Genomic DNA, 26,705 nt, shown 5'->3' with positions numbered 1-26,705 from the left:
AGAGGGCTCAGAGGAGCCTGACTAACACGTGCTCAGGGAGAGAGTCTTTTTTTTTTTTTTTTTTTTTGAGAGAGTCTTTGTTAAACGCTGCATTGCATCCTCTCTCACCCACTCCAGAACTTTTCTTCTACAAACACTCCCCTTTCTCCTGCATATAGTTTTTCTCTCTACTCGGTCACTTCCGTCAGCACAGAGACATTCTATAATACGTTCCTTCTTTAAAAAAACAAAAACAGAGGCGCCTGGGTGGCCCAGTTGGTTAAGTGTCCAACTTCGGCTCAGGTCATGATCTCACAGTTCGTGAGTTTGAGCCCTCCATCGGGCTCTGTGCTGACAGCTTGGAGCCTGGAGCCTGCTTTGGATTCTGTGTCTCCCCCTGTCTCTCTCTGCCCCTCCACCCCTCCGCCCCTCCCCGCCGCTTTCAAAAATAAACATTAAAAAAGTTAAAAAAAAAAAAAAAAAGCAAAAGGGTGCCTGGGTGGCTCAGTCAGTTAAGTGTCCGACTTTGGCTCAGGTCATGATCTCACGGTTCATGAGTTTGAGACCCGCATTGGGCTTTCGGCTGTCAGTGTAGAGCCCAGTTCATATCCTCTGTCTCCCTCTCTCTCTGCCCCTCCCCCCTTCTCTCTCTCCCCCCCCCACCAAACCAAAACCTATCTTTACCTTACTCCAGATAACAAAAACTAACTCAAAATTCATCCAAGAACCAAACATAAGAGTTAAAACTATAGAACTTTTAGAAGAAAACTTAGGGGGAAAGCTGCAGGATATTGGATTTGATAATGACTTCTTAGATCTGACACCAACAAAAGTAAAAATAGATACACTGGACTTCATCAAAATTAAAATCTGTGCATCAAGGGGCGCCTGGGTGGCTCAGTTGGTTGGGCGTCCAGCTTCGGCTCGGGTCATGATCTCATGGTTTGTGGGTTCAAGCCCTGCGTCGGGCTCTGTGCTGACAGCTCAGAGACTGGAGCCTGTTTCAGATTCTGTGTCTCCCTCTCTCTCTGCTCCTCCCCTGCTCGTGCTCTGTCTGTCTGTCTCTCAAAAATAAATAAACATTAAAAAAAATTTTTTTTTAAATCTGTGCATCAAAGGACAGTATCAACAGAATGAAAAGACAGCCTGCAGAATGGGAGAAAATGTTTGCAAATCATATGTCAGATGAGAGGTTGATATCTAGACTTCAGAAAGAACTGTAACTCAACAGCAAAAAAACACCAAACAACCCAGTTCCAAAATGGGCAAAGTATTTGAATAGGCATTTCTACAAAGATATGCAAATAGCCAACAAACACATGGGAAGATGCTCAGTATCACTAATCATTAGGGAAATGCAAATCAAAACTGTAATAAGATACCATCTCACACCCATTGGGATGGCTGCTATGAAAACAAATAACAAAACCCAGAAGATAACAAGTGTCTGTGAGAATGTGGAAAAATTGGAACCCTTGTGTACTGTTGGTGGGAATGTAAAACGCTGCTGCTGCTATGGAAAGCAGCTATGGACAAAATTAAACACAGGATTACCATATGATCCGGCAACTCACTTTTGCGTATATACCCAAAAGAATTGACAGCAGGGTCTCAAAAAGATATCTGTACCCCCATGTTAATAGGAACATTAGTCATAATAGCCAAAAATGGAAGCAATGCAAGTGTCCATTGATGAACGAATGGGTAAACAAAATGTGCTATGTACATGCAATGGAGTATATTTAGTTGTAAAAAGGAAAGGAATTCTGACACATGCTACAATATGGATGAACCTTGAGGACATTATGCGGAGTGAAATAAATTAGTCACAAAAAGACAAATACAGGATGATGCCGCTTATAAAAGATACTTAGATGTTATGGACTGAATTGTGTCCCCCTTGAATTCATATGTGGAAGTGCAATCCTCAACATGATCATATGTGGAGATAGGTTCTATAAAGAGGTAATTAAGATTAACTGAGGTCTTATTGGTGGGGACCTAATCCAGTATGATGAACGTCCTTCTAATAAGAAGAGACACTGAAGAGGCATACACACAGAGGGAAGACCGTGTGAGGCCACAGCGAGAAGGCAGCCAAGGGAGAGACCTCAGGAGAACCCAACACTGCAAACACCTTGATTGTGGACTTGTTGCCTTCAGAACTATTAGATAATGAATTTCTATTGTTTAAGCAACCCTCCCCCCCCCCAGCCTGTGGTAATTTGTTATGGCAACGTGAGCAGACTCATACACTAGAGTAGTCGAATTTCTAGAGACAGAAAGTAGAATGCTGGTTTTCAGGGGCTGAGGGGAGAAAGGAATGGGAGCTGTGTAGGGGGTATTTAAGTTTTGCAAGACGAAAAGAGTTCTGGACATTGATTGCCCAACCATGCAAATGTACTTAACACTATAGAACTGTACGTTTAAAAATGGTTAAGTGGGGCGCCTGGGTGGCACAGTCGGTTAAGCGTCCGACTTCAGCCAGGTCATGATCTCGCAGTCCGTGAGTTCGAGCCCCGTGTCAGGCTCTGGGCGGATGGCTCAGAGCCTGGAGCCTGTTTCCGATTCTGTGTCTCCCTCTCTCTCTGCCCCTCCCCCGTTCATGCTCTGTCTCTCTCTGTCCCCAAAAAAATAAATAAACGTTAAAAAAAAATTAAAAAAAAATAAATAAAAATGGTTAAGATTGTACATTTTATGTATGTTTTACCACAGTTAAAACAGAACACCGCCCTTGATGCGGCACACCCCTCCTACCGTGGCACTCTTCTTCCGCCCTGCTTGAGAGCAAAACTCCTGGAAGGAGTAGTTTGTTTGCTGTCTCTACTTCTTCACTTCTCATTTTTTCCTTGAATCCATTCCAGTCAGGATTTTCTGAAACTGCTGTGTTGTGAGTCATTGCCGAAACTCCAACCCATCAGCATTTTTTTGGATCCCTCGTTTCTCGAAATACTTGCCCCTTGGCTTCTTGATTTTCCTCTTGCTTCTGCCTTGTTGGTTGTGGTTGGCTCTTCCTCCTGATTCTGTCTGTGAGATACCCCAGGGCTCTGCCTCGGACTTTGCACACTCACTCTGTGGCAACCTCACCCAGTGCCGGCTGTACCCTGGTGAGTTTTAAATCCCATCTCCAGCCCCACCCGCCTTTGGAACCTAATGCTGGGACAGCCACCTGCCCACTCAACATTGTCATGAGGATGTCTAACGGCATCCAAAAGTTAGCATGCCCAAAGTAAACCCTTGACTTCTTTAGAATCTGTCACGTCCATTGTTCGCTCTCTCAGTAAATGACACCACCTTGCAGCCAGGTCAAAAAGTAGGCACCCCCATCATTGCACACCTGACTCCTCTCTTCCCATCTCACCCCACATCCAACTCACTTGAATATCCTGTGTTCTCTCTCTTTAAAAATCTCTCCAGAATCCTACCCCTCCTCACCTCCTCCTGCATTACCTGCCTTGGCCAAGCCATCTTCTTCTCTCTTCTGGATGATTGTGGTGGCTTCCTTGCTAAATAAACAAATGAATAAATGCTATAGGTGTTGGAATTAATGATACAAGATATAAATGTACATTCCTGAGGACACCATCAGCAATGTAATTGAACATTTTTCTATACAGGTAAGAACAGGTGTCATATGTGTCAGCATATATATGTGTATACACACACACACACAAATATGTATGTGTGTATATATATACATATATATACACACACACATGCAAATATGTATGTGTATATATACGTATATTTATGTATATGTGTCTGTGTATATATATGTATATATATATAAATGCACAGGTTATATATGTCAGCATATATATCCCAGAGAACTAGCCAGTATCTCTGCTCCCCTGTCACCCAGCATCTAATTATGCCCAGTAAAATAGTGCTGGTATCACCAGGAAGTCTGCAAACACACATGGCAATCTCTACTGACTAACTGAAAGGAAATTAGCATGGCCATTATAAGAGGGAAATCAGAGAATTCCAGATACCGACCATGCAAATAACCAACTATCAGAGAAGTAGCCGTTTTGCTTAGGATGGTTGACAGTTCTCGGAGGAGTGAGCGTGGTCCTGTTTCAAAGGGTATGTCTGCCCCCACCCCTGAGCGCATCCACTTACCCCACGCCAGTCCATCTCCTGGGGTCAGGGTTTATGATCTGTCACTTACCTCGTGCTGATAGGAACAGGTGGAGTTTAAGCGTTTATTTTTGGTTTGGCCAAAACGGACACATCAAAGGTGTGGCATTAAAATGTTTCTGACCCACAGGGGCGCCTGGCTGGCTTAGTCGGTGGAGCATGCAACTCTTGATCCCCGGGTGGTGAGTTGGAGCCCCATGTTGGGTGGATGGATTACTTGAAATTAATTAATTAATTAATTAAAAAAAATAACACGTTTCTGCTCTCCTGGGGTTACTGATGCATTAAAGTGTCCTGTTGCCAAGGGGCGCCTGGCTGGCTCCGTCGGAGGAACACACGACTCTTAATCTCGGGGTCATCAGTTCGAGCCCCACGTTGGGGCTTTAGTGTTTAAATAAGACATTAAAACAAATAAAAGTCGTGTTGCTGAGAAGCGACCATTGAAGTGGAACCATGGTGGGGGCTGGGAGGGAGCGGGCCAGGCTCTCTGGGACACATCCCCTGCTGCTGCGTGGAAGGCGATAAACCTGGGTGGTGCAGTCTCCTTGGTGCAGTGAGGCAGTCCTCCTCGGACAAAGCAGAACGCAGGGAACTAGCAAAGGTATCGGCAGCAGTCTGAAACAGAACCGGAGGGGCTCCTGGTAAGGCCATGTGGAGAGACAAGAAGAGAGAGAGAGAACGGGATAGAGGGGCCACCCTGGCTGGGTACCATGTCATCACTTCTGTGCCACATTTCACTAGGGTCACAGGTGATGTGGTCAATACAGCTGATGGCTCCTTTGTGTTTTTCTGTTGTGCCCGCTTCTTGCTCCTCCTTGCGGGAGCTGCACCGATAGTCCTGATCTCCCATTGAATGGAGTCTGTCCCTCTGCAACGTTCAGCCCCCTCCTTTCTCCTGCCAGGACAGGCCACCTGCTCTGCTGCAGTCCCCAAGGATTCCCCGTGTGCCTGGAATCCTGGTGTCTCCTGTCAGCAGCAGAGGGAGCCCACACTCTACGGAAAGGGATTGAGTTCCTCATCATAATACAAAGCAGAAAATACAATAATTGTTGTTTTTTTGCCACGCAGTATGTCCTTACAGATGATGCTTTAATCTCCCTCGTACATCTCTGTTGCTGTAAATTCATGCTCCATTATGGCACCATATGCCCGGATTCGCTTGGAGAAAGCCACAGCGAGCTTGACGGCAAGCTTGGGCTCCAGAGCTGTTTATGCCTCATGTTGGATTGCACATTGTTACTCACACATTTAAGGGTTATGTCTTAATAAGTTCTTTTATACCAGTGTATTAGCCACGATCCTACAGTTGATTAGTTATATCATGGGACGGTACCACCAGACTCACTGACAATTACAAGATGCCAGAGGCAGAAGGAAAGTGGGGCCCATTAAAAAAAATCTAAAGGCACGAAACACAACAGAGTGGGGTTTCGTCTCATTGCCTAGCAGCTGCCGATTTGCCTTCTCATCTGTTTCTAAGTAATAGATATTGATGCTTCTTTGCTCAGCGCAGGCCTATTTTACATACAATTGCATGTGGTACGTGGAATGGCATTTTTTCAGACCCCTTTCGGGGGAACTGTTACAGCTAGGCTTGATGTCAGAAATCAGGATTCGGGGTTATTGCTGTAACCAAGCCGCACCGCGGGTGTTCCTCGCACTGCGCTCTTCCTGGGCAAAGGAAAACGTTCGCTTTTTTAATGAAACACTCCCGCCACTTCATCTCCTTCCCAGAATGACGGGCCAAGTTCTGAAAGCACTCTTAGGAGGGGGAAAAAAAAAAACCCTCAGCTCCTGTATCCTGAGCCACAGAGCAGCTGTGGCCATACCTGGTGGGGACGGGGGGCGGGGGTGGGCAACAGGAAATGTTTAGAAAAGCATTTCTCATCTAAAGCCTGTTGTAGAGCCCTTTCCTGCAGGAGTGGGTCCCCCTCAGGCTTTGGTGACCACTTGCTGAATGGCAGCTTCCTTCTTAGCAGGAAACCTCTGTGCTGGAGGCCTCGGCTGTGTCACCCTGTCTAGGACGCTCTTCATAGCTGGAAAGCTAAAAGGCACAGGACCAATCTAAGAGCCTCCTGGGCCCCAGGGGCTTTTACTTTGGGACATAAAATGTCAAAAATGTAGAAATGCACTGCCACCCCACAGCAAGATGGTGATATATGAGTGAATAATAGGTGACAATACATGGGTGTGGAAACTAGTTGACATATTATGTGTCATCAAGTGCCTTCATCTTGACGTTGAATTCTTTCCTCTGTGGTTCTGCCCCAGTACATTATTCCTCCCAGGCTGTGTATACCCCCTTGGGTCTTTGGAGAGCTCTGGGTTCTGGGTCCTACTTCTTGGGGATTTGATGCAGATGGTGGGGCCTGAATGGTCGGAGGCCCTAGTCCTCACCTCTCTGATCCAGAATGAACCAACCTTAGAGGAAATGAAGAAAACCCTTACCTGCCCTTCAGTAAACTGGAAGGACTCTCACCTGAGTACAAAAACGTACTGAGAAGGAGATTCCTTTTCTTTCTCTGTCAGCAAGCTCACTCACTCATTGACTCACTCATTCAAGAAACATTTCATTGAAAAACTGCCAAGTGCTAGTTATAGGGCTGGGCATTCAAGAAACAAAGGCAGATAGGACATAGTGCCTCCCCTGAGGAGCCCAGAGTCCCTCAGTCCCTCTCTCCCAGAGCTGGCTGCTCTCAGTCAGCCCTCAGGATCCCACCTATGCCTCCAGAGCCTTCTCGGACACCCTTAGCTATTGGCTGATTTGTATCCTCCAGAAATTCATATGTTTGAGTCCTAACTCCCAGTACCTCAGAATGTGACTGTATTTGGAAATAGGGCCTTTAAAGAGATAATTATGGTGGGGCGCCTGGGTGGCTCAGTTGGTTAAGCTCCCGACTTCGGCTCAGGTCATGATCTTGCGCTCCAAGAGTTCTAGCCCCGCGTCGGGCTCTGTGCTGACAGCTCAGAGCCCGGAGCCTGCTTCGGATTCTGTGTCTCCCTCTCTCTCTGGCCCTCCCCCCGTTCATGCTCTGTCTCTCTCTGTCTCAAAAATAAACGTTAAAAAAAAAATTAAAAAAAAAAAAGTTAATTAAGGTTAAATGACGTCATCACGTGGCCCCTAATCTAACAGAAGTGGTGTCCTTAGGAGGAGAAATTAGGACAGACCCATCTACAAACCAAAGAGAGAGACCTCAGAAGGAAGGCATCCTGTGGACACGTTGATCTTAGATTTGTAGACTTCAGAATCGTGAGAAGTAAATTTCTGTTATTGAAACCACTCGGCCTGTGGTGCTCACAACAGTGAGTTGCCTCACACACCAGCCCACTCGGAGGCCCAGAAGACACTGGGGTGTTTCTCAAGAGAAGGAGGACGATGCTCAGCCAGCTCCCCCTCCATCTGGCAAGAGCTTCTGCCGGAAGGCAACCCCATGGTGCCCTTGCCCACACCTTCTTCAGCCTCATTCCTTCTCGGTCTGCTTCCTGCAGGTGTAGACAGACAGATTAGTAGTGCCTGGGGGATTTTGCTGAGGATACTGGGTTGGGTCTGGGTACCCTTTTCTAGGCGACAGTCATGGTTCTCTCTAGAGCTTCCTCTTTGTTATTCCTTGAGGGGAGGGGGCTGCCCTCCCCTGCAGCTGAGGCTGGGGGGAGCTTTCACTTCTCATTTTCCTTGACCCCCCAGGCAGTGCTCGGGTCCTGTAAAGCTCTCAGGCTGGCTCCTGCCCTTTGCTGCCTCTTGCTGCCCCGAGGGTCTGTTCAGACTGTCCCCTCTGCTATGAGTGTCTTCTGCCGTTCACCAGCCTATCAGCTGCTCAGCCAGCGCCTGTCCCATGAGAGATACGCCTAAGGCCCAACAGGCTGGTGGATGTGTGACAAAGGCTCTTCAAAAAACCAAGCAAAATAAAACCCCAAGTTGTCTCCTTTGGCACTTTTCATGGTGTAAATACAGCCATCGTGGCCAATGTGAGGTCACTGAACGGGGAGCTGAATTGGGAAGAGATGTCTAGTAGCTGCGACAACAGTCATAAGTGGCCTCAAGAGGAAAGGACTTTGTGAAACATGGTAACTAGGGATGATGTTTGGGGTCTTTCTTACCTTTGTATTTTAATACAGTTTAATTGTATGCTCATATGAGCGTATTAATTTTTAATAATGACCGTGTTTAACAACCAGCTCGTAAACTTTCCAGAAATTTAACAGTTGACTCTTCCAAGCCAGTAGGGGCTGGGTCCAGCACTCAGCTAGGGGAACAGCCCTCTGGGTGAAATAGAACGGTATGTGGATGCAGCAGAAGGGGCGGGCATGGTGAGCAAATGACCCTGGTCTGTAAGACTGTGCGTTGTGAATAAACAAACGAACCATCTGGAAGCTTCCAGTGGGACAGAGTGAGGAGACAGTGCCAGGGACATGAAACAGTTGCTGGGTTGGTTTTTTTTTTTTATTATTATTATTATTTTTTTAATGTTTATTTTTGTAAGAGAGAAAGAGAGACAGAGACAGAGCACGAGTGGGGGAGGGACAGAGAGAGGGAGACACAGAATCCAAAGCAGGCTCCAGGCTCTCAGCTGTCAGCACAGAGCCGGATGAAGGGCTCAAACTCACGAACCACCAGATGACGAACCGAGCTAAGTCCGACGCTTCACCGACTGAGCCACTCAGGCACCCCAACAGTGGCTGTTTTGAACGAGCCCTATGGCCACAGCCTGATACCTAGACAGCTCTAAGCCCTGTCACCATGCCCTGATGGTGCGTTTTTCCGCGTAGTTCTAGGTGGACTCCCCGGGTGCACGTCTCTATCCAGGTGGCCATAGGACAGCCTGGGCTTTGTCTGGGGCCTGTGTGAGTTTACGGGCCCAGGGAACACATGGGACACTGTGCAGGACTGGTTTTGAACCATAAGGAGCAGCAACGCTCTGTGCTGGGCTCTCCCACTCTCCTGTGTGATGCCACAGAGCAGGGTCACTTCCAGACTGACTTGTCTCCCAGCAGTCTACCCATCTGCTTCTTCCCGGGCTTGCATTAAAATGCTTTATTCAGGATAAATCTATCCCTTATTCCTTACATAACAGAGCATTTACTAAAATTGGCTATTGTAAATTCACCAAATTCATAATTGTATATTAAATCATTACTATTAATTAAAAATATAAAGATTCCTTTGTGATAGAATTGTGTCACAGTGAAAATCCAAAGAGCAGCCCATAATTAAAATGTATATATATGTATATATAAACCAGTCTTAGCCAGTATGTATTAATAGCAATAAAGCCACAATTTCAAGGCCCGTACTTCTGCTGGGTCTAGAAAAGAAATATGATGGAAACAATAGGCTGGGATTACCTGCGTCAATTAAAGAAACACAAAGCCATAAATGCCCATCTTTCCAGGAAGGCGTCATAAACATGTAGCCTGTATTCTATAAATGCCTGCTGATTGATTAACTGATACTAAACCTCAAGCCTCTCAGCTTGGGCTGCTGGGGACAAGTGTAGGATTTTAATTCACAGGGACCGTGGGCAAACCAATTTGTCTTCTTTCCCAACAAGCATTTATCTTGATACGTATGCTTACACGTATGATATGGATCATATGTATGCTTACATACGTATGTATATGACGTATAGGTCACATATGTACAAACATGTAGGACAGAGGGTTGGGGGCAGTGAAATATCTGGTTGAAAAAAGGAAAGCTTCAGTGAGCCGACTCTTGACAAACACACTGTGAACGTTTCACTTCGTGAAGACAGAGCATCCAGATCTGTGGCTTTGACTTTCAGACTCAGCTTTCCTGTCCGTGCGGTGGCCACGGCACCTCCATGGTGAACGGGCTCGTGCCTGTTCACCCCCTGCACCATGTGCTGCGACCAAAGGGCCGCACTGTGGGTGATTCATAAAGACCCAGATAAAAGAGGCTTTGGAAAGTGCAACACACACATTTCCTTTACTCCCAGCTCCTGCAAAGGCATTCCTCTCAGGTGTTATTTTATTTTTTATTTTTTATTCCGGTCTTCTTTTAATAGACGAGTGAGTTCCTGGATATTTCCAGAGGATGAGGCAAAGGTGTGCTGGGCTGGACCAAACAACCCAGGGTCCCAGCAACGTGTAGGCCTCGGGACCAGTAGATGGTGGGAGGAGCAGTTTCCGACTCTTGTCTCTTCTTTTTTTTTTTTTCTAAATGTTTGTTTATTTTTGAAAGAGAGTGCCAGCAGAGGAGAGGCGGAGAAAGAGGGGGACGGAGGATCCGAAGCAGGCTCTGCGCTGATAGCAGAGAGCCAGCTGCTGGGTTCGAACTCACAAACGAGGAGATCGTGACCTGAGCTGCAGTCAGACGCTAAACCGACTGAGCCACCCAGGCGCCCCTTGACTGTTGTCTCTTCTAGGCGTCAAGTTAAGAAATAAAGTGTGTTATGACCCCTGAAATGGTTTCTCAAGGACCAGCTACTATGGAATTCGCTGAGGTTCATGAGTTTATCAGTCGGTAGTCCTCATCTTGTGTTACTTTTCAAGAATCAAATTTATTGAGGTACAATTTACATACAATAAAATGGACACTTTTTTTTTTTTTTAGTTTTTATTTAAGTTGCAGTTATTTAACAGAGTGTGATATTAGTTTCAGGTGTACGATACAGTGATTCAACACTTCCCTCCGGTGCTCATCACAGAAGTGCACTCCTTAATCCCCATCACCTAATTTACCCATCCCCCCACCCACCTCCTCTCTGGTTGGAACCATCAGTCCTGTATAGTTAAGAGTCCGTTTCTTGGTTTGCCTCTCTCTTGCTTCCACCCTCCCCATGATTGTTTGTTTTGTTTCTTAAATTTCACATATGAGTGGGTGCCTGGGTGGCTCAGTCATTAAGCATCTGACTTTGGCTCAGGTCATGATCTCATGGTTCATGAGTTCGAGTCCCACATCGGGTGAGTTCATGCCCCACTTGGGGTGAGCTGGAGCCCCACTTTGGGTGAGCACGAGCCCTGCTTCCCTCTCTCTCCCTCCCTCTTTCTCTGTCCCTCACTTAGTTGCACGCTCTCTCTCTCAAAAAAAATTCCACCTATGACTGAAATAAATCATATGGTATTTGTCTTTCCGTGACTTATTTCACTTGCCGTTACACCGTCTAGCTCCATCCATGTCGTTGCAAATGGCAAGATTTCATTCTCTTTTATGGCTGAATAATATTCCATTGTACACACACCACATCTTTATCCATTCATCTATCGGTGAACACTTGAGCTGTTTCCATAGTTTCGCTATTGTAGACACTGCTGGTATAAACATTGGGGTACATGTATCCCTTCGTATTAGTGTTTTTGTATTCTTTGGGTAAATACCTAGAGGTGCAATTGCTGGGTCGTAGGGTAGTTTCATCTTTAACTTTTTGAGGAAACTGTATACTGTTTTCCAGAGTGGCTGCACCAGTTTGAAAATGCACACATTTAAAATACATGGTTTGGTGAGTTTTGGCAAATGCATCTACCATGAAACCATCACTCTAATCAATATATAGATCACTTCCATCGCCTAAAATATGCCTTGTGTCCAGTGGTATACTGGTAAATATTTAACAGCAGGCTCTGGGAAAAAATGTTTTATTTTAACAACTATTTATTTAACATAAACAATTGAACATACTAAAAGTATAAACTTTACTGACGTAGAGGATGTTTGTTACATAATTGATAAATAGTAATAAACTGTATGATATTCTTTATTGTAAATTGTATGTATTCAGTTGATTATCACAAACTGTTCTCACTGAGTTTTGCCAGAGTCTTGTATCTCTAGCCAACCAGTGGTTGCAGGGAACTGGTGTAGTTGCTACTTTCATTTACTTTGAGAAGGAGTTAAACAAAAGGGAAACACAACGTTTGTTGGAAAAATCGCTTGTCTGTCAATGACATAAGCAACTTCTTTGCCGAATCAGATTATAAGTTCTGAATGTTGGAAGACTACTTTCTCAATTTTGTGTTGCAAGTCACAATGTAACAGCTATACACACTACTCACTTTTAAGTTCAAATGGCATGATTAGCATTTTTCCCATCGCTTTGTTTGGTCTAGACAATTTTAAAAATTAAATCAAGGCATGATTTGTAAAGCTTGCCCGTTTCCAGGCAGAGAGATTTCTGTGTATCAGAAATCTTTGCCTACTCCATGGTCCCAAAGGTTCTTCCTGTATTTTCTTCTAGAAACTTTCTAGTTTCAGCTTTTACATGCAGGTCTCTGATGCGTTTCAAGTCAGTTTTTTTTTTTTTTAACATTTATTTATTTTTGAGACAGAGAGAGACAGAGCATGAACGGGGGAGGGTCAGAGAGAGGGAGACACAGAATCTGAAACAGGCTCCAGGCTCTGAGCCGTCAGCACAGAGCCCGACGCGGGGCTCGAACTCACGGGATCGTGACCTGAGCCGAAGTCGGCCGCTTAACCGACTGAGCCACCCAGGCGTCCCTCAAGTCAGTTTTTATGAACAATGTGAGGTAAGGATAGAGCTTCAGATACCCAATTTTATCAACATCATGTGGGTCTATGTCTGGATTTCTGTTATGTTCCATTTATCTATACATCTATCTTTATGCCTCCATAAATCCTCCAACTTTGTTCTTTTTCAAAATTATTTTGGCTCTTCTAGATCCTTTGAATATCCACATAAATTTTTGAATCAGCTTATAAATTTCTACATAAAGGCCCTGTTGGGGTTTTGACTTGAATTGCATGAGTCTGTAAATCAATTTGGGCAGAATGGACATCTTAACAAATATCGGGTCTCCCCATCCATTAGAGGTAGGGATTTCTGCATGTATTCCAATCTTCTTTAAATGTTGCAGTTTTCAATGTAGGTGTCCAGCACAAATTTCATTCCTAAGTATTTTATGTTATCTTGATCTGATTTCTGTCACTATAGATTATTTTTGATGCTATTTTAAAATATCGTTTCCCAGTTATTTGTTGTTAGGTCCTAGAATGGGACATGGTGACGGTAAGAAAACAGAGAGTCATATTCACCTTTGTGGGTTTCCATTAAGCACGGCGTCTGTAGTGGATGGCAATAATGTCTGTAAAGCGAGTTAAATTCTGCTCCTGTGTGTATGCATGTGTCAGACGCGTTCTCTGATTTCAAGAATTTTGTTCGGTAAGACTGCTTATAAAGAGTGACTTTCCAAGAAAGTGGATCCTCTCTCTTTTCATTCTCCTCTTTCCTGAAGGCAAGAGATGCTTGGATGGACCCAGTTCTTCTGTCCCTTTATCTGTTTCTGAGCAAAATGAATGTGAATGGAGTATTACAAAGAAAAACCGGGATATTCTCAGTTGAACCAGAGCACTGGAAATATGCACAGACTTTTCTTTATCCTGTGTTTTTCTGATAGGCTCCGAGTCTTATTCCAGGAACTCAGCCTAGCAGGACAGCCAGCTTTCAGAGGGCTTTCTCTGGCCCTTGCCTGAGGTCATTGGATATCCTACCATTTGAACACGTTATGTGATAAAATCTTTCAGGAGCGATAGTTCACATCTATCACCTGGAACCCTTTCTGTCTGCCTTAGTGGAGGCTCCAGGATGTGTTTACCCTTTGTTATGGTTTCCAATATGCAGGGAGGTCAGTGCTCTGTGTGCCTGGAATGCTGGGCTGGTGTTCTCAGAACATCTTGAAGACATTGGAGAGTCATCCCAGGATAAGAACTTGATTAGGGGTTGGAGATAGCCCAGGAAGCTTCCCAGGTACCAGTCCAAAAGCAATGGGAAGATATCACTGAAACACATCAGAAATGTGCTGCCAGCGAACTTAATTCTTCACATTACTGGCAACATGTAAGTTGCTTCCGTCGTGGAGGGAATCCGCCTGATGCAGGGGCAGCCTCCCATTATGCAGCTGTCGGTGCAGAGCCCCCTGAGGCCAGCTGGACGGTGCCTGTACTCATCTGGGATCATGCCAGATGGGGCCCCTTTCGCTGGAAACAAATGAGTTATTTATGATCCACATTTTAATTGGTATAATAAGCCTCCAAAGAAGTTGTGTGGTTTGGAAATAGACATGAACTTATTTCTGTTTCTACAGAAATTTCGTATTTTTTATTTAAAAATCAGAGAGGGCTCCTGGGCGACTCAGTCAGTTGAGCATCCAACTCTTGATTTCGGCTCAGGGCATGATCCCAGGGTCATGGGATCGAGCCCCGTGTAGGGTTCTGTGCTGAGTGTGGAGCCTGCTTAAGATCCTTTCTCTCTCTCTCTCCCTCTCTCCCTCTCTCTCTCTCTCTCTCTCTCTCTCTCCCTCTCCCCCCCCCCTCCCTCTCCCTCTCTCCCTCTCTCCCTCTCTCCCCCTCTCCCTCTCTCCCTCCTCCACTGCCCCTCTGCTCTGCTCCCACGCTCTCTAAAAATAAAAAATAATAAAAATAAAAGAGTATCAGTTTGGAAAGCTACCTATTTATCCACCACGCCCAGGTGCTCAAGAAAGGTGACGTCTGGTGTGGGTCTCCTGCCTGCCCTAGTCTTCAGGTCCCCGAAAAGGGAAGCGGTAGGTTACATGGCCAAAGGGGTGGGGCCTGAGGAGTCACCACAGTCTTTCTCACTGTCCACCTCTGCCTGGAGGCCCCCTCTTGTCTTCCCTTCGCCTCCCACCCACTGACGACAGGGAAGCAAGGGCTGAATGAGGGACAAAAGGTCTCAGATCCTTGGCTCTCCTGCTTTCTGGCTACTGGACAGGAGAGCTCAGTGCATGCCAGGCCAAAGACCCCACTGGGAGTTAGTTTCCTCTGTGGTAAGGACTCTTTCTCCCAGGGGTCACATGGTATTGGGCAGGGGCAGTGCCTAGCGGTTCCCTGGACTCTGCCCAGGGCACGTAGGTGTGTGGTCTAGGACCCTGGCAAGGCCTGGAAGAGGGAAGGGGCCGGGACCCTTGGCCAGGTGCTGGAAGTGGTGGGATGTGGACTGAGGGGACTGGGAACAAGCAGACACCCTCCAAGTTGCACAGTGACATAAAGCGCTGGTGTCACTTACCTGGAAGACACGCTCAGCAGTTGTCTTTACCAGCCATTTATGGGATTAATTTTGTAACAGAGGCATTGGCACAGTAGACAGCATATTGGGGGGCACCTGGGTGGCTCAGGCGGTGAAGTGTCTGACTTTTGATTTCGGCTCAGGTCATGATCTCAAGGTTCGTGGGTTTGAGCCCTGCCTCAGGCTCTGCACTGAAGCGTGAAACCTGCTTGGGATTCTCTCTCTCTCCCTCTCTCTCTGCCCCTCCCCCACTTGTTCTACAAACAAACAAACAAACAAACAAACGTTGGGGTGGGGGGGGGAGAAAGCACATTAAGTTTTATGTAGCACCTGTTACTCTCCCAAGTCATAAGATCCGAAATGTCCAGTGGTTAATCCAGACCTCTCAAATGAACTGGGGTTAACAAACGCTCTGCGGACAGAATCTCCAGAATGTGGGTGGTGCTCAGTTTTCCATGTTCAGCCCTCCCTCCGCCAAGTGGGGGTCAGAGGTTTTGCACAGTGCCCCCTCCCTCCAGTGGGAACCCCAGCTCACCAAGTTGGGGAGGCAGGCTCTGTGGGTGCCACCCCGATTCTGTCCTGGGCTCAGCATCCGCAGTTCTCTGCAGGAACGGGCAGGAGAGGCTAGAGACCTTAACACACAGAAATGTCCAAAGGTCTGTCTTTGTTTAAATAACGTTTAAAAATTTATTTGTTATTGAGAGAGAGAGAGGGAGAACAAGCTGGGGAGGGGCAAAGAAGAGGGAGACACAGAATCCGAAGCGGCTCCAGGCTCTGAGCTGTCAGCACAGAGCCCAACGCAAGACTGGAACCCAGAAACCAAGAGATCATGACCTGAGCCGAAGTTGGACGCTTAACTGACTGAGCCACGCTGGTGCCCCCAAAGGTCTCTCTTTAACATCGGGGCTAACCTTCTCTGGCCAAACTCTTGTTTCTGAGTTGCCCTCAGAATTATGGCTCCTTCCAGTTTTTCTTCTTCTCCAGGCTTCTGCTGTGGGCGGGGAAGCAGAGGCTGGGCAGGTGAGTGGGTGCCCCCCTCCGACAGCCCTGCTGCACACAGGGGGACCATCTTCTTGCTCTTTGAGGAGCCTTCAGCCATATGGGGCACAGGCTTGTCTGTAAGGAGACTCAGACAGGGAGGAAACCCAGAGAGAGGCAGTATTATTTGGCTGCTTGGTAGCTACATAAACATCCTTTTCGGAAGGAAAAAGAAAAGAAAAAGACAAAAGTGTTTTTCCCGGTACATCCGCATTTTAGAGATAGCAGTTATTTGTCTAGGAATTGTCTTACCAGAAGTGGAGTGATGACATCCACCATGTAAGTCCCATGTCCCAGCCCCCAGAGAGGTAAAAGTCAGGGACGCGTTGAAAAGGACCTCCTTGTTGCCTGGAAAACCAACAAAGTGTTTTCCAGGTAGTAAGATCATATAGATAATAATACGTGGTGAAAATGTATAGACCTAAAACTCAGTAAAATGGAGCAGCGAGGCTGGGAGGGGGAGCCTTACCACAACATCAATTACAGGAAGAATTGTCAATTATAGAGCCCTACAGAAAAATCCTCAACAGGAAAGAATGATCAATTACAGGTCCCATCAGGGAAAGACGTACATGGCATCTCTTACAGATTCTGTTATTCCCAAATAAACCCATTTTTTTTTTTGCTAGTAAAATAACTGTTCTTATTTATTTATTTAGCCTGACTATTTCACTATTAAGGTCAACTACTTGATGGGCTGTGAGCTAAGAACTCCACCCTCAACTCCAGGAGTGCACAGAGCCTAGGACTGAGCTAGCCTGCAGGTGTCCAGGCCACAGGAACCCTCCTGGGGCCAAGGAGGAAAGGTGAGGCTTTCCTGAACTTGGGAGGGCTGCACCTGCTGCAGCCCTCTTGCCCTGAGGTAAAGCCAGATGCTAGGAAGTGTCCAGAAAAGTTTCAGGATTCACTGGTTAGACCAACTTGGGTTATTGGCCAAAGCAGCAGATGTCCACCGTAATTCTTGGAATCTCCATAATTTATAATAGAAACAGAGTTCTCACTTGTTTAACTATTACTGTAAACCTTACGGCTTAAACTTTCAATAGTTTATTATGTCTTATAATTTTTTAGGTTGACTACTTGGTACTTTCGCTGATTTCACTTGAGATCATTTATGGGGCTGTATTCAGCTGGTGAGTCAGGTGTGCTGATGGCCAGCGGGTGTCAGGCAGTTAGTGCTGGCCCCTCGGTTCTTTTCCAGTGGCCCCATCCAGTGGCTTGTCTTTCTTAAGTGGCAGTGTTGAAACTACCTTCCAGGAGAACAAATATCGAAATTGCTGTGCTCAAGAATCACACAATGTCCCTCCCACACATTCTATTAGCCAAAGTAAGTTAGAGGACAGCCCAGGTATTAAGAGCTGAGCAAATGAACACTACCTCTTTATGGAAGGAGGTATAAAATATTGTGGCTTTGCTTTTAGTCTGGACAGCTATTTTTTTCGAAGTATAGCTGTGTTCCCAAATTTTGACATATAACGCTCTTACTGTCCTCTCTTTATAGCTGGTGACTTTTGTTGATTTCCAGTTGGACCAGGGAAGTGACTGTATGTTTACAGGTTACTGGTATTTTTGTTGGTTTAACTAATCATTTTGCTATTTTTTTTTTTTCATAGTGGTAAGAGCATGAGCCCTGTTATTTGGGGGAATTAATTTAGGTGTTTTTGTTTTTGTTTTTGGTAGCATAGTATATGGTTATTTTTTTTTTCAACGTTTATTTATTTTTGGGACAGAGAGAGACAGAGCATGAACGGGGGAGGGGCAGAGAGAGAGGGAGACACAGAATCGGAAACAGGCTCCAGGCTCTGAGCCATCAGCCCAGAGCCTGACGCGAGGCTCGAACTCACGGACCGCGAGATCGTGACCTGGCTGAAGTCGGACGCTTAACCGACTGCGCCACCCAGGCGCCCCATTTATGGTTATTTTTTGTCTATTACCATGGACTTTTGAAAAGATTGTGGGTCTTTTGTTGTTGTTGAAGAGATAAGGAAATTGATAGATTTATCACTTTGTATTTTTCAAATATCTTATATCTACTTGTCTAGTGTATCCTGGCACTTTCCTACAGGACTCTTGGGATGCATTATGTCGGGTAGGTGAGGAGGAGCTAAAAGAAATCAAGAAATGGTTTCCATTTGGGGATGGAGGAGGATCTCTAGAGTAGAGGGGAGGTACGAGTGTTTTATACTCTTAACAATGATCACAACCGGGGCACCTGGGTGGCTTAGTCGATTAAGCGTCCGACTTCGGCTCAAGGCATGATCTCACGGTGCGTGGGTTCGAGCCCCGCGTTGGGCTCTGTGCTGACAGCTCAGAGCCTGAAGCCTGTGTCAGATTCTGTGTCTCCCTCTCTCTCTGCCCCTCCCCCACTCGCGCTCTGTCTCTCTCTGTCTCAAAAATAAACATTAAAAAAAATTTTTTTTTAAAAACAGTGATCACAACCAGTGTAATAGGAGGGCTTATTTCCAAAGAGATAAGCTGGGTGGCTCGGTTGGGCATCCGACTCTTGGTTTTAGCCCAGGTCATGATCTCCTGGTTCATGGGATCGAGCCCCACATTGGGCTCCATGGTGACATTGAGGAGCCTGCTTGGGATTCTCTGTCTCCCTCCCTCTGCTTCCCCCCTGCTCATGCACACACTCTTTGAAAAGAAAGAAAAGGAGGGAGGGAGGGAGGGAAGGAAGGAAGGAACGGACCCAACAGTCATTTGTAACATACTGCTCTAAGTAGAAAAAACAGTTCATGAATGACTGGTAGAAAGAATTTCAATGTCAAACTTAGAGCTGCCTTAAAAAAATCCACATTGAGACAGTGAGTTGATGCAAACATTCTGTATCTGGGAAAAATACTCTTCTTGTGACTTCTAACACTCAACAAAATAAAATTGTGCTTTTGAGAGGGACCATCCTATGCTGTGACTTGTGCCAAGGTTCGGGTTAGGTTGACTGGAGGGAGGGCTTCAGGCAGGAGAAGGAATGGGACTTAGAGGTGGGATAACTTGGCAAATGCTACAGGCAACGAGACCTTGTTGGGAGCACAGTTACATACCAGAATAGTAGGGATTCTTAAGGGTGAGCTACTCTATTGTGTGGACAATGGAATGCTGGTGACTTTTTCAAAAGCAGAACCACTTATTTATAATGAATAGTATTAGTTCAAATATTTGGCCAGATAATACCTCTTCAGCATCACATGGGCCTTCAGGTCTATATCTCAAGTATTCATAAGAAAGAGTGAGGAATCATTTCTAAGTCTTTCTTATTATTATTTCTTAGATTTCTTCACATTATAAGAAAAATTCTTTTTCAGAGGTTGCTCGCTTTTCTAGATTAAATACGTAGGCAATACTGCAGCTGCAGGAGAAACCAAGGGATTGCTTCCCACGTAAGCCGAGTGGGACGAAAACCTATAACGATCTGCTACGAACTGCAAGGCAAAAAACCAAAGAGCGCCGTGCACGGTACCCTCACTAAGTGAAGCGTAAGGTGTCATTACCCACTTGACATTCCCACTACGTCATGAGAGCAATTCAAGTTTGGGGAAAATAGTTTAATGTATTGCTCAGAAACAAAAGTTGTTTCTATCTTCCCATCTCCAACAAGGCGGTGGCTCTGAGGTCCAGCGCCGCCATGCAGCCTCCATTCTGTCCCACACTCACGAGAGAGGGTCCAGAGCGGGCCGGGCGTCCAGGGTGGTGAACTGGTAGTCCTGTTTGACCTCACCGCCATCACAGTAGCTGATGACCTATCTGACTTCTGGCCCACAAGGGTGGATGATCCAATCGTGCCTGTCAAAAGGCAACTTGTACCCCATCCAGGAATGAATTCTTGCCCTTGGTGAATACTCTTTCTCTTTACCTCCGAACCGGATGAGTGATGGAGCACGAAGGATGTTCGGCGGCATGAATGGCTTCCTACTTCCGAGTTTCCTTCCGGGCTTGCTCGTTATTCTGATTGTGAATTCTGATGATATTATGCTATCTTTCTGACTAATATCCTCATCCTTCCATTTGCACCCTTCCCGTACCATCGCATTCCAGAGCATCTGTTCTGAAGGATAAACCCACTTATTCTCCGAATCTGCTCTTGGAATGGATGAGTCCTCTCTCACAGTAAACAGTGCAAATGGCTGATCGGTGGGGGGGGGGGGGGGGGGGGGAGGGGGGGGGCAGCGTCCCATCAGGTGGTGGCATCAGATGAGAATCTAGGTGCTCCTTATTCTCGGCCACAGCGGCCGTAACAGGACATCCCATGGACTCACACATGCGATCCTGCCCTGGCGAGCAGGCACAGGGCTCATTTTGTTCTCACAAGATGGGTCACATGCTCTGCACTGGACAGCCTTTCATTTTCCCTCCATGCATGGGACATCCTGATGGTGGGGATGCCATCCGATGATCTGAAGCATGTGAGGTCTGAACTATAACAGTGGGGGTAGATGCAGACAAATCCACGATTGGAACCGTGGCGCTGGATCCAAATAATTCTGACTCCTGTCCTGGGCCGCTGTCGGGAGCCTCTAACCGCCTTCTCTCTCGGTCACCATTGTCGCAGTCACCGCTGACGCTCGAGTACACCTCTCCAGAGTTTAGTTTTCACAGGAGAGGGACTGCATGGCTTGTCCTCGGTCCTGTGTCATGATTTCTGTGGTGTCCCCGGACTCTTCATGAGTGAAGAACCTTTTATGGAAACACTGGCGCACCGCTCCAGTTGTGGCACACTGTAATTCGTTTTTTTGTTTTCTGAAAATGTTGGCTCATTGATGGTTCAATTTGACCTGTTTACTTGCCAGAGAGATGCAAATCTTAGGCCGCTTAAGAATTCAAGAATGAATTCCCTGGGGGATGTCTTTCTGTGGTCAAGGTAATGGCCAGTTCAATAGAGGGCCAAGCATAATCATGATGTAGAATAAAATGCATTATGCAGGGTGGTCCAAACCCTGAGAAGGTCTTGAACTACTGTGCACATCTTGATTGCTAATTGGAAAAAGGTGTTTCAGCCCAGAAACCATTGAAATATGCGAACTGAGAGGCATCGGTTATGGAAATTAAAATCAAAGGCATCGAGCTTCACATTTCTGATTACATATTCAAACCACAAAATTACAGTGTATAAAATCAATTTTTATTATAGTCATAAGTAGTAATTAGACATAGACTTTTAAAATTCAAATCATATTTGTATTAGGTAAAATTTCTCCACTTCTTTACCCCCCACGCAGAAAAAGATCTGAATGGGAAACGGCTGCCAGAGGCTGCTTATCTTACAGATAGTCCTTAAAATAGCTCAGCTGTAACCCCCTCAGTTTGATGGGGACACACTGGGGAAAAAAAATGAAGAGGTTGTCTCCCTTCAAATATTGTACCATTTATGTTCGCAGCTGCTAGTTTTTCGAGCTTCCGACGTTTCGTCAAGGAACTGATGCCAGAGAAAGGGGAAAAGAAAATGAGGGTGGGGTAGAGAAGGGGTAGAGAGGTAAAACAGCAAAGACCAGTTCTTCACCAGAGTAAGTAAGAGGGGCCGGGAAGCAGTGAAAACCCTAGCACCCAGATTGTGGTCTCTAAATACCATTCCCTACCTAAAGGAAACAAGGCTACTTGGAAAATAGTGGATTCCAGTTCCGGAGCAGAAAAGGTACAAACAAAACCTGGAATGCCTTGTTCCCAAATGCAAGGACATGCCCCAGGATTGATGGGAACATGGCAAAAGGACACAGGAACTAGCTTTGGAGACATCCCCACTGGGCAGATCTGGGGGTTGTAACACATTGGATGAAAAATAGTTTGAGTCGTACTAATACTGATCCTCATGCCCCTAAAATGAATGACAATGAATAAATGTAGAAGAAATGGTAAAACTAGAAAATCACTCTTTTGCAACAAGTTTTTGTCATAATTGATTCATAGAAAACTTACTGGTGGATGCTAAACCACTGAGTTTAGAGAGGGAGAGAGAGAGAGAGAGAGAAAGAGAAAGGGAGAGAGAGAATCCCAAGGAGGCTCCACAGCCAGAGCCAGCAAGCATGAGGCCTGAAGCAGGGCTTGATCCTATGAGCCTGGGATCATGACCGGAGCCGAAATCAAAAGTCAGATACTCTACTGTCCTTTGTTCTTAGGATTCACAGGCTGAAGTCCTTAGGAGTAAAGGGTCGTGGATGTCTGCAACTCATACTGGATACTTTAGCCTCCCTAAAAATGTGTGGGTGCTTGTGTGCACATGTGTACGAACACAGAGAGAGTGATGAAGCAAATGTGCAACATTAACAAGTGGTGAACCTAAGCAAAGGATATGTGGCTGATCATGATACTATTATTTCAATTTTCTGAAGGTTTGAAGATGGTTAAAAGTAAAGATTGAGGGAGAAAAGTGAGCCGAATCAGTGGGATTCTATGTTAGATGAGTTTCAAGTAAAAAGAATGAATTTCGTGGCGCCTGGGTGGCTCAGTCGGTTAAGCGACCGACTTCAGCTCGGGTCGTGATCTCACAGTTTGTGAGTTTGAGCCCCGCGTCGGGCTCTGTGCTGCTTCAGATTCTGTGTCTCCTTCTCTCTCTCTGCCCCTCCCCCACTTGTGCTCTCTCAAAAATAAATAAATGTAAAAAAATTTTTTAAAAAAAGAATGAATTTAGGTGCAATCACATTTTTAAACTAATGTCAATAGGATTGCAATTCATTCTTATTTTTCTTAAATGAACAAATTTTTAGGCATGTTAAATTAAAAAAAAATTTTTTGTAACTTTATTTTTGAGAGAGAGAGAGAGAGAGGGCAGCAGAGAGAGCAGGAGACAGGATCTGACGCAGGGTCTGCACTGTCAGCAGAGAGCCCAACACAGGGCTCAAACCCACGAACCCTGCGATCATGACCTGAGCCATAGCTGGATGCTTACCTGACTGAGCCACTCAGGCGTCTCTAGGCATGTTAAATTTTAGGGCAAAAATATGCTCACCTGATTTACAAAAAGGTACATAGAGAAATTTCCTTCCATCCTTACCCCCAACTCCTCTGTTTCTGCCTCAGTTGCCCCTCTGCCTTTGGTTTCTTATGGACCCTTTTAGAGATTGGGTATACATAAATACGAAACATAAATTTTGCTTTTCTTCCTTTGCTGTTCAGGATAGCTCGTTCTACCTATAGTTCTGGATCTTACCCCTCACCTAACAGTATCTTAGATATTGGGTCACCTGAGTGGCTCAGTCAGTTAAACATCTGACTTTGGCTCAGGTCGTGATCTCACGGGGTTTGTGAGTTCAAGCCCCACATGGGGCTCTGTGCCGACAGCTCAGAGCCTGGAGCCTGCTTCGGATTCTGTGTCTCCCTCTCTCTCTGCCCCTCCCCCACTTGCGCTCTATCTCTGTCTCTCGCTCTCAAAAATAAATAAACGTTAAAAAAAATTTGTTTAGACCTTAGATATCATTCCGTGTAAATAGAGAGCTTTGTCATCTGCATCTTTTACTGTAGCTGCGTAGCATCCACTGTACGAACATACCGTCATCTGTTTCGCCCTTGACCGACTCTAGATGGCTTCTTGTCTTGTGCCATTTCAAACAATACTACAGTCAGCACCGGTGCACGGACACCTTTTCACACACACTTGCTGGCACGAATATCCGCAGAAGGAAACAATCAGATGGGAACTGGCAAAGGATGTGCTGTTACAACTTTGGTGGCTATTGCTAACGGAGACACGGCGCTCCTTCACGTACGGTTCCACCCCAGTGCAGAAAATTGCCTTCCCCGCAGCCTTGTCAACAGCATGTGCTGCCAAAGCTGTGGAGTTTGGCCAGTTGGATGGAGGAAAAATGTATCTCAGGGAAACGTTCATTTGCCTTGCTGTAAGGTTGAGCATCGTGTCCTGTGTGGAAGAAGCACTTGCAGTACCTTTTCTGTGAGCTGTTTGCGCGCATCTTTTGCCTCTTTGTTACCTGATTATATTTTATGGGAACGAGGAGTTTATTAGAGGAATTAGAACTTCCTCAAATGTGTGGGGAGATAAAGGCCTGGGCCAGAGGTGTTGAAAGCCTCTAATGGCGACAGGCAGAAACGCTGGTGCAGCCGGGGGATCAGAGCCTGCGGGAAAGTGCTTGGAGCTGGGTGTGTGAAGGAGGAGGTCTGAGAGAGCCAGGCTGTGCGGGCACTGTAGCCCAGCACTCTGCAACGGGCTGGCCTTTGGCTGATGCTGCCCGAAACCGGCAAGTGTTTCACCAACGACACCGTTCAAGGGAAATGGCGTCTGCTTCACTTCCGTCCTTTCGAACCTCTCTTGGCCACCTTTAACCCTGGGGCATGCAGGAAACTGGTTTCCCAGCCTTGGACCAGACTGGTGGTTTCAAGTTGAGAATATCCAGCACGTTCCGCCTCTTTGTCATCTTGGCATCCATACGCACTTCCTTTCCCTACACTTAAGTCTCAAAGAGGAACAGAACCACAGTCACCCAGCAACTATCCCTCATGTACCCATCTTTAGGTGATGTTCGTTCCTCTTCTCTCTGAGTCACAATCCACCTTTGGTGCCCTGTAACTGAAGTACTGAGATACAAGGTTCACTGCTTATTGTAGTCAGTTCCTGCTGCTCTAATGGAATATTCATAGATGGGGTGGCTTAAACAACACACGTTTATTTCCCATATTCTAGAGGCTGGAAGGCCAGGATCAAGGCACTGGCAGATCTGGTGCCTCGTGAGGCCCCTCTTCCTGGTTTATAGATGCCTTCATGCTGTGTCCTCAAGTGGTGGAGAGAAAGGGACAGAGAACCAGAGCGGGAGGGGGATAGGAGGGAGAGGAGGAGGGAGAAGGAGAAAAGGAAGGGGAGGGGAAGGGGAGGGGGAGGGAGAGGGAGCCTGGGAGAGCTTGGTGTCTCTTCTTACATAATCCTATTCATGAGGGTGGAGCCTCGCAAAGTCTCCACCTCCAAATACCGTCACACTGGGCATGGAGTTTCAGCATAGGAATTTTGGTGGGACCCACTCTGAAAAGTCTAAAGGTCTGGCTTTCTCTTGGGAATCTGTAGTTCATTTATAGTTCTTTCTAGTCCAGATGCAGTTTACCCACCAGGGATCATTCTTATCGTAAGCAATGTTGCCTAGAAGCATAGTTAACAGACCATCATATCAGGCTTCCTCAGCGAATCAGTTATAATGAACCACCCCCAAACGTGGTGGCTTAGAACAACAACCTTTTATTTGCTCATGATTCTGTGGATTAGCAACTGGGCTGGCCTCCCCTGTGTGGTTCTTCTGTGGGTCACTCAAGTGGTTGTAGTTATCTGGTGTTTCACTGAGGCTGGATGGTCTAAGATGACCTCGTTCTCGCATAGCTGGTAGGTGCTTATTGAATTCTTACAGTTTTCAGTGAATTCCCTTGAAATTTCCAATTATACCATCTACAAATAGTATACATCTTCCTTTCTAACTTTTATGCTTCAGATTTCTTTCTCTTAACTAACTGCATTGGCTAGTACTGCCAAGACAATGCTATGTGACAGCAGTGATGGTATATTCTTCATGATTCTAGTGGGAATGTTCTCAGTGCATCCGCACTATGTTGATACTTGGGTTGGCTTTGGGTTGAGATTTAAAAAAAATCACTTTGGAAGTAGATGGATATCCCCTTGTTTCAGTGTTTATTAAGAATGGCATTCATTGAATGTATCTTTTGAGCATTTAGGAAACAATCATAATTTCTCCTTAGGTTCAATGACATGAAAACAATTCACATAGTCAGAAATCTATTCACAGAATTCAAATCAATTTCCCATTTGATATTGGCTATAGAGTATCTTCTAGGGAGCTAAGTCCAGGGTGTCCAGGATCAGGATAATAGGAGAAATAGATGACTTTGAGTTACATTTTGGAAATAAAACCAATGATGGATTCAGTGTGACAATGTGGGGTGTGAAGGATAAGGAGGAACTAAGGATGATTCCTGGGTTTGTTCTTGAGAAATGGCTCAGGCTGAGGTCCCCACCTTTCTCACCTTGCCCGACACCTGAGATCTGTGAGTCCGCTGACCACTGTCTCCGCTTTCTGTTCTGCAACCTTAGGGCCTCTTCCTTCACTGTTTCTTCTCTGTCTCTTGGTGGGCTCTTCTCGACCTGCTTTCACCTGGATGCCCAGGTGGAAACCCCCACCTTGGCTCTGTTCTTAGCTGCCTTCTCTCCCTGAACAGACTTGGAAAATCTCATCTCTAACACAGGGTATCGCCTATGATGTACCACTTGTAATGCTGATGGCTTCCACACCCGTGCCTGTAGCTCTGTCTTGCTCCTGGTTCCCAGCTGAAGATCCACTTGCCTGTGGGACTTCTCTCTACATGGATCTTCTGTAGGTGTCTCAAAGCCTTCAAGTCTAAAACCACATTCCTTACCTGCCCCAATTCTTGGTTCTGATTGCGTTTTTGTCCACACCACCAAGCAATTCTTCGACACCAGCTGAGTGTCCTAAAATTCAACTCCATTCAAACACTGTCTACCTGGACACAGCATCAGACCCCACAGGTTAAAGGCTCAGTCCCACAAGACTGCCTCCTGACTCCTTCAGACACAATCGAGAGTTCAGG

General features: G+C 45.9%; 1 pseudogene; it reads right to left on the bottom strand.

Moving 5' to 3' along the window:
• Positions 1 to 19,714: 19,714 nt before the first annotated feature.
• LOC106975740 (holocytochrome c-type synthase-like) lies at positions 19,715 to 23,643 on the bottom strand (annotated as a pseudogene).
• Between the last annotated feature and the right edge of the window lie 3,062 nt (positions 23,644 to 26,705).

The sequence above is a fragment of the Acinonyx jubatus genome, chromosome E2 (genome assembly GCF_027475565.1).
Source record: "Acinonyx jubatus isolate Ajub_Pintada_27869175 chromosome E2, VMU_Ajub_asm_v1.0, whole genome shotgun sequence".
Lineage (NCBI taxonomy): Eukaryota > Metazoa > Chordata > Mammalia > Carnivora > Felidae > Acinonyx > Acinonyx jubatus.
Note: the sequence above shows the minus strand (reverse complement) of the source record. Positions and strands in the feature narration are given on the sequence as shown.